General features: G+C 34.5%; 1 non-coding gene across 1 annotated transcript; it reads right to left on the bottom strand.

The window, feature by feature from the left end:
* Nucleotides 1–5,751: 5,751 nt before the first annotated feature.
* On the bottom strand, nucleotides 5,752–5,858 carry LOC124529431 (U6 spliceosomal RNA). The gene has a single exon (XR_006966331.1). It is a non-coding gene; the product is annotated as a U6 spliceosomal RNA (small nuclear RNA).
* Nucleotides 5,859–6,332: the final 474 nt, after the last annotated feature.

The raw sequence follows: 6,332 nt of genomic DNA, 5'->3' as shown, positions 1-6,332 counted from the left end.
ACATGTTATTTCCTTATTTTTTAAATTATACTTATTTGAATACTCCTGAGGATCAACATATTTTGTTAGGTTCATTGATTATTTCCATTTGTTTTTGTGAGTTGCTTTTTTTCCTGAGAATCTTTTCATTTTCGTTTTGCTTAAAGAACGCTTTAGCAGAGGGGTGCCGGGGTGGCTCAGTTGGATAAGCCTCCGACTTCAGCTCAAGTTATGATCTCCTGGTTTGTGGGTTTGAGCCCTGAGTCAGACTCTATGCTGACAGCTCAGATCCTGGAGCCTGCTTCAGATTCTGTATCTCCCTCTCTCTGTTCCCCTCCCCTGCTTGCATTCTCTCTCTCTCAAAAATAAATAGACATTAAAAAAATTAAAAAAAAAAAAGAAATTTAGTAGAAAACATTGGTGCCCCACCAGCATACCCTCAGTGTCTCTCCTATTTTTGTAGACCCTGGCTTTGAGTATGCTTTTAATCCTGACAACCAAAGCATGTCTGTCTTTGCTGATGGACTGTATCCGGGCTTCCAGAAATGGTTTTGCTTGTGTGTTAAGAAGACTGGGGATGTCTGAGGGAATAGGCTGACTATTCCCTATAATAGTGGGACTCTAATAGGGGACTCTGGCCACAGAGCAGATCACAATTCAGAGTTGTCTCCCACAGGGATCAAGGAAGCTGCAGTATTTATGTCCACACACTTGCATTCAGCCATTGGTTTGAGCCCCGCATTGGGCTCTGTGCTGACAGCTCAGAGCCTGGAGTCTGCTTCAGATTCTGTGTCTCCCTTTCCCTCTGCCCCTCCCCTGCTCATGCTCTGTCTCTCTCTCTCTCTCTCTCTAAAATAAATAAACATTAAAAAAATATTTAAAAAACACTAGTGAAGACATTTCATTAAGGATATTTTCTCTCACAATGAGTAGAACTATTCTCTGCAATTTATTAATCTCATTGTTTTAGGGGGGATATTTTACCATGTAAACATTGTTGTATTATTTTGTAATATACTGAGGCAAATCTTATTTTTTTCCTTACTTATATGTGACTTTGAATATTTCTTTAAAATGTATTTCTTAGTCCCTGTGTTATATAAATGTTCACCTTTCTTTGGTTTTCCATTTAAATCATTAGATTGACTTTGCTTGTGGCTGAAGATTCTCAGATGAATAGATTTAGAAATTTCATAAATTTGAGAATTTTTCACCTATTATTTCTTCAAATATTATCTGCCTCCTGTGACTTCCATTTCAGACTTTAGACTGCTTGATGTTTGTCCCATAGGTCCCTGATACTGTGTTCAGTTTTTAAGTATTTTTTTTCCTTTTTATAGCTTCATTTTGGAAGAGTTGCCATTGCTATGCTTTCAAGTTCATTGATCTTTTCTACTGCAGTATCTGATCTTTCAGCAACTCTATCCAGTGTATTTTTCATGTCTGATACTGCATTTTACATCTTTAGAAATTTCACTTGTGTCTTTTAAAAATATCTTTTATTTCTCTCCTCATCATATTTGTGTTTTCTTCTATCTTCTCTAACATTTGGAGTGTATTTATAGCAGTAATTTGACATCAATGTCTGCTGGTTTTATCATATCTTTGATTTCTGTGTCTATTTTTATTGGTTGATTTCTGGTAATGGATCAGATCTTTCCTGCTTCTTTGCATGTATGGGAATATTCAAAGAGTACTGCTATTCTTTGGATGTCAGACAATGAGAATTTTGATTGGATGACATACGTTGTGAATTCTACACTATTGGCTGGTGGATTTTATTAATTCCTCTAAATAGTGATGGTGTTTGTTCTGGTGTGCAGATAATTTGCATGGACTCAGTTGGATCATTTTGAGGCTTCCCTTTAAGGTGTTATAGGGCAGATCCTGAGCAGCCTTGGGTCTGTTGCTAATTTAGCTCCATTACTAAGGTAATACTTTTGAAGTGTTCTACCCAATACCCCATGTCTTATCACTCCGGCAGGTGAGAACAAAAACTATTCCTAACCTTGTGTAAATTCTACATATTGGTGTATCCTTCCTGGCCTCAATACGTTTTCTCATACACATACAAAACAGTGTTCAGCCAAAGTCTTAGAGTAACCCTTCTGCAGATTTGCAAAGCTTTGTCTTTGTTCAGCTTCCTCCTCCCTCTTACTTTGCCCTGCAATGCCCACTGCCTTGACTGTAATCTGTCTCTACAATTCACGTGACAGCTGAACCCTGTATCCCTCTACTCTGCGCTGTGGCCTGGACACTTTCTAGGTGGTAAGCTGGGGACATGGCAGGGCTCGCCTTATTGGTTTCATTTCTCTCAGGGATCACGGTCTTCCACTCCCTGTAGACTGCTGTGTGAAACCATTGTTTCACACATTTTGTCCTGTTTTCCCGTTGTTGAACAGGGTAATTGTGGTCCCTGTTACTCTATCTATCTTTGCTGGAATCAGAAATCTTTGGTTGATGCCACTTGACTTCCCTCTCTTCCTCAGCTCTTCATCATCATCTTGACTGCTGGAAGGACAGGTGAAAGAGAGGTCAGTATTTAGTGAGAGGTCAGGATGTGCTAACAGAAAAGGTAGTTACAAGTGTGATGAAAAGACGGTTTTAAACAGGGGCAGGAGAGGAATGTCCCTAAGTATATCTGTTCTTGTAATTATCTCTGTGCCTCTTTACACTTCTATGTCCCATTGCTCACCAGCTGTGCTTATTAAAGATCTCCAGGTAATAGTCATCAACCTTGCGAGAAGTAGGGACTGCCACATCCCTCGAGACTTCTTTAAGAGATATTTGAATCTCAGAAATAGCCACTTGTGTCATTCTCTCAACATTCAGCTAACGAGAATTTTCTGTTCTACTCCAAACACTTCATTTTCTGCCTCTCTTCACAGGTAAGAGAAGTTACACATTGAAGAACTGGCTAATGATTCGGTTCCACATCACTGAATTACCTCAGAGGAAACTTAAAATGTTGCAAAATCATGATTACTTATCCAAAGAGTATATGGGGTTTTACAAATACATTTTTAGTGCCTGGATGAATCTGTTGATACAATCATTACTTTAATCTCTTTTCTTGTCTCTGTAAGAAATCCACTGGCATGTTATAGATTACATAGACACCATCCCATATGGAAATTTTAAAGATAATAGAATAGCTTTTACAATTGACACGCTGGGGGGAAAAAAACAAATAAGCACAGAACAGTGTGCTTATTTTTCATATAAGTTTTAAAAACATTTTCTTGTGAAGTAAATATACAGACTAATGTGTGAACCATAGATTAATGGTTTAATAAATAATAGAAAGTGAACATGCATGTTTCCATGGCCAAGGTCAAGAAATATAACACTACCAAGACCAAAAATATCCCCTATTCTTCATTATTATTAAGAACTATTTTTTTTCCTGGGGTGCCTGTTTGAGCATCCAACTTTCGCTTAGGTCATGGTCTGGTGGTTGGTGAGTTAGAGCCCCATGTCAGGCTCTGTGCTGACAGCTCAGAGCCTGGAGCCTGCTTCAGATTCTGTGTCTCTCTCTCTCTCTGCCCCTCTCTGCTCATTCTACCTCTCTCTCTGTCTCTCAAAAATAAATATTAAAAAAAAAGGACTTTTTTTCCCTGAAGGTAATGACTACTCACTCTGAGTTATATGATAATTATTTCTGTGTTTTTCTTCATATTTTTATCACATATGTATGTATAAATGAAGCTAAGTGAAAGTATATTCATGCTTTACTTAAAGTAGATATAGTTTGCTTTTATGTATTTTTAACTTTATTAGATTAAATAAGTGAATCTGAATCCTACTGTGTCTTCCTCTTTACCCAATTTTATATTTATGAGATCTATCCATGTTGTGTGTAGCCTTAGTTTTATTTATTTTTACTGCTTTCAGGTAGTTCCTAATACTGCATTCCAGTGTGCCATAATTATTTATCCATTCTATTGCTAGTGCATATATAGGTACTTTAAATTTGGTGTTCCTGAGAATAATATTTTTATGAACATTTTTGAACATGAGCCAGAGTTTCTCTAGAGTAAATACCTAAGAATCTGTGGGCATATAGTATTAGTTCACTGTTGTTGTTTTAGCTTGTGTTTCCCAGGTTACCAGTGAGGTCAAGTTCTTTTTTATGTTTATTAGCCATTTAGATCTCCTTTTTTTTTAAGTGTGTCTTTTTTTTTTTTTAGTCTTTTGCCCATTTCAAAATTGTGTGTGTGAATACTTAGAATATGACTCTTGCTGTGAGTGTTTTCTTCCACTCTTTATTACCTATTCTCTCTCTTTGTGATATCTTCTGATGAACAGAAGTTCTTAGTTTAATGTAGTAAATTTGTCAGTCTTGTCTTTCATAGTAGTGCGTTTTGTGACTTGCTTAGGTAATTTTTCCGTACTGTGAAGTTAAGTAGATAGTCTCCTCTATTATCATATAAAATCTTAGTAGTCTTTTATTTAATGTTTAGAACCCTAATCCACCTGGAATTAATTTGTGTGTATGGCCTGACTTCATGGTCTAATTTAATTTTTTTCCCATACAGACATCAAATTGTTTCATTGCTATTTGTTTAAAAGTTTCCTCTTCCACACTCCTTACCACTAATATTCCTCTTATGAAGCAAGTGTCTGTACATGTGTTTCTGGGCTTTTTATCTTGTTTCATTTACCGTTTTTCTCTATTTGCGTCAATGTTACACTATGTTTATAATGAATCTTGATATTTAGTTGGGTAAGTTTTCCAAATTTGTTTTTCTTATTCAATTGTTGTCTTGACTCCTCTTGACTCTTTTTGGAATATAAATTTAATAGTCATTTCTTCTTTTTTGGCAAAGAAAACTTTAAAAATGGCTGAAATTTCAATGATATTGTAATAGTGTTGTATGGTGACAGAGGGTAGGTACACTTGTGGTGAGCATAGCATAATGCATAGAGAAGTGGAATCACTATGTTTTATACCTGAAACTAACGTAACATTGTGTGCCAACTATATTGAAATGAATTTTTTTTTAAGTAGCTGAAATTTTAATTGCCATCACACTGAATCTAAAGATCAATGTGGGGACAATGCACATTTTTTATAATACTGATTTTTTCCAACCCCTAAAGATGATTTATGTCCTGATATATTTAGATCTTCTTTAATATCTCTTGATAAAGTTATATCTATTTTTTTCTCAAAGACTGATTCCTAGTCACCATTTTTAAATATCTAGTTGCAAATGTTAAAAATTTTTTATCAATTGTTTACTGCATCTATTGAGATGCATCAGTTAATGTGGTAAATTACTTTGATTGGTTTTCAAATGTTAAATCAAACTTAAATTCTTTGAATAAATCTGGCCCAGTCACAATGCATTAATCTATTTTATCTGTGTTATATAGGCTGGGTTTTATTTGCTACTATTGTATTTAGTGTGTTTGGATTTATGTTCATGAGTGAGTTTGGCTTGTAAATATTTTTCTCCTATTTTCTGTGCAGGCTTTGTTATCAAGATTATACTAACCTAATGAGGTTGGCAAAGTGTTTCATTCTCCATCTCCTATTTTCTAGATGAATTTGGGCCGCATTGGAATTATTGCTGTTTGAATGTCTGATAGAAATTGCCAGAGAAGTAATCATAGCTTAAAATTTTCTTTGTGGAAAGATTTTGAGTACTGATTCAATGTCTTTAATAATTATATAACTATTGATATTTTCTATTTTTTACGTCTATTTTGCAAAATTATTTTTTTCTGTATAATTATCCATTTCACCTTGATTTTCTTTTTCTTTCTTCTTCTTTTTTTTTTTTTTTTTTTTTGCGTGCCATCCTTGCGCAGGGGCCATGCTAATCTTCTCTGTATCGTTCCAATTTTAGTATATGTGCTGCCGAAGCGAGCACTTGATTTTCAAATCTATTGACTTACAACTGTTTACAATAGCTTCTTTTAAAAATAAATTTGCAATAAGGTATATTTAATTAAAAAAATAAATAAAATGTGTAAGTCAAGAAAAAAAATAAAAGTAAGCACTGATCTGTCACAAAAAAAAAGAAAGAAAAAGAAATTTGCAGGATATAAAGTGGTGTCTCCTTTTTCTTTCCTGGTAATGGTTATTTGTGCTTTCTTTAATGTTTTCAAAGAACTAACTTAGATTTCTTTATCTTATCTATTACATGTTTGCCTATTCTATTAATTTTTATCTTATCTTTATTTCTTTATCTCCTTCATTCTACTTTTGTTGGATTTCTTTTAACTTTTTGTATGGATGTTTACTATATTAATTTTGAGACATTTTTAAAATTAATAAACACATGTAATCAACATTTTTTTCTTCTAAATACTGCTTTGACTGCATCACCTCAAGTTTAAGTTGT

This window comes from Lynx rufus, unplaced genomic scaffold (assembly GCF_022079265.1).
Source record: "Lynx rufus isolate CCGP_SWC_20201006 ecotype Redwood Valley unplaced genomic scaffold, mLynRuf1.p SCAF_6, whole genome shotgun sequence".
NCBI classification, from domain to species: Eukaryota; Metazoa; Chordata; class Mammalia; order Carnivora; family Felidae; genus Lynx; species Lynx rufus.
Note: the sequence above shows the minus strand (reverse complement) of the source record. Positions and strands in the feature narration are given on the sequence as shown.